The sequence below is a fragment of the Suricata suricatta genome, chromosome 12 (assembly GCF_006229205.1).
Source record: "Suricata suricatta isolate VVHF042 chromosome 12, meerkat_22Aug2017_6uvM2_HiC, whole genome shotgun sequence".
NCBI lineage: Eukaryota > Metazoa > Chordata > Mammalia > Carnivora > Herpestidae > Suricata > Suricata suricatta.
Genome location: NC_043711.1, coordinates 6,597,479 through 6,600,024, shown reverse-complemented (window position 1 = coordinate 6,600,024; position 2,546 = coordinate 6,597,479).

Genomic DNA, 2,546 nt, shown 5'->3' with positions numbered 1-2,546 from the left:
AAGAGTGACGCTACAAACTTTCCGTATCAAGAAATATGTCTGAATGCTGTGACTGTGAATTTACTTCCCATGTGGTATGGCTGTTACCACATTATATTAAGAGAAAAAAAAAGTAAAAGAAAAATGAGTCAATACACTTTTCTTAGGACTTCATGGAAATTCATCTTATTTCCATATGTATGGCACATAAATAAAGCTTTCTGTTCATTCCAAAAAAAAAAAAAAGTAAATGAACTTGGAAAACAATAACATGTTCTCAAATACATTTTATTAGTAAAAATCAGTCCCACATTTGAGTTCCTTGTGAAGCAGACTTTGAGACAATGATTAGCATGCAGGATGTTTACTGAGTAATGTTCCTGGAATCAATACCTGTGGAAGGGCATATGTGTAGTAACGAATTTGCCTCACCTAAAGAGAAATGGCCTTTGTCCCAGTTCCTGGGAGGTAACCTTTAAACCCTTGAAAATTCCCTAGTGATAGGAGTGATTGATTATTCTTGGATGTCCCCAAGAACCACACCTGATAGTTTATGCTAATGAAATGACTAAGGATGGGGACTGGCCATGCCAAGGAGACCAGCCATGTGATTAAAGGGGTGGAGCATTGGGAAAAGTGATATCAGCCCAATGTTGGGAGGGAGGCTGGAAACTGATTTCAGTCAGATAGGCCGTAACTCAACTTATCATGTCTATATAATGAAGCCTCAATAAAAATTCTGGACACTGGAGCTCAGGTGAGCTACCTGATTGGCAATGGTTTTTGAGTATTGTCACACGTATTGTCACTAGGAAGCGGTAATGGGTCCGGACTCCAAGGGAAGAGAACACCAAGAAGCTCCCCATATAGGAACTTCCAGATCTTGCCCTTCCTTAGGCTAACTCTAATTCGTATCTCTTTGCTATAAACAAACTCCAATCATAAGTATATTGCTTCTTGAGTTCTGTGAGTCATTTTTGGTGCATTGTTGAATCTGGTGTAGTAATCTATGTTGAATTGTTCTACTAATGTGAAAATGTCCTCTCACATTCTTATCAAATGTGAAAAGTTTCCAAATTTGTATCCAACTGGTCTGATGTGAGAGGGGACCTCAGGACTCCTAGAAGGGCATCTGGTGTCAGAAATGAGGGTGGTTTTGTGGTTTGGCAAATTCTCTGCAGCAACGAAGGACACTAAAACAGTCGAGCCAAACTGAATCTCATAAGATATCTGAAAACCAGCAGGGAGCTCTGGAGCTAAGGTGATCTCTTAGAGTTGTGAGGAGTTGGTGCAAAAAGAACAAATGTATACACCCCACATCTAAAGAGCCATCAGATGTGGGCTGCCCCAAGTAGGAGGCATGACCTTGCTGAGGCAAAACCCTATAGAGAGGTTGATTGCTGAGAGCTGAGTAACACCCAACATTGGAAGCAACATATCCCTTATTCCTGACATAGGACCTGTTTTTGAAATTGTGGTAAAATAACAAAAAATTTACCATCTTAACCAGTTTTAAGTGCCCAGGACAGTGGCATTAAGTACATTCAGACTCTGTACAGTCATCACCACCATCCATCTGTAGAACTTTGCTATCTCCCTAAACTAAAATCCTGTCCATATTAAACACTAACTCGCCCTCTCCCTTCCCCAGACCCTAGCTCCCAGCATTCCTCTTTCTGTCTCTATGAATTCAACTACTTTAGGCACGTTATATAACTGGAAGTATACAATGTTTGTCATTTTGTGTCTGCTTACATAATAGGATTGGGGAGAAATCAGACAGAACGGGAAAAAGAACTATCGGGAAAATTGGGAATGACCTCGGCTCTGGTAGTCCTCTTCCATCTATCTACTCCTTGGACACCATACATCTCCGTTTTTCTAGGGAAGTCTCAGGAAACTTGATGGCTGTTTATGCAAACTCGTTATTAATAGTGCCCCATTTCAATTTCAAAAGGAAATTAAATAGTCAACTTACTCACTCAAAAAACTGACCCAGATCATTAAGCTGCCAAAATGTACTGGATGTCTTGGTCCTTAAGGTAAGGTTTAGATCATTCCAATAACTGACAGGTGGAGTGGGGAGGAGGAATCATAGGAAAAGTATATAACAATAAATAACAGAGAGCTATGAGTATTTTGGACTGCTAGAAACAAGACCGCTCATGACTGAGAGTCCTGGGTAATGCAGAAGGAAAGTGAGAGGGATATAGGATGTATGCACAACCCTGCAGGGGCTATGATCTAATTGGGGAGCCTAAAATAATCTCCCAATTCTAGAGCTATGCTAAGTGGAAACGTTGTGTAAGCAAAAAGAAGAGATCCGTATAGGTACCTATACCATGTGACTGCACATTCAGACTGTCTTGTTGTGCATGTTTGATTTGCTGCATTTTCCAGTTCATTGAACCAAAAAGGATAAGAAAGATGCTGAGTGAGATTAGTCTGTCCTGCTGAAAATCCCCCACAGTGCTCTCTTGATGTCCTTGTTTCTCAGGCTGTAGATGAAGGGGTTCAGCATTGGGGTGACCACAGTGTACATCACGGAGGCCACTGCACTCTTCCTA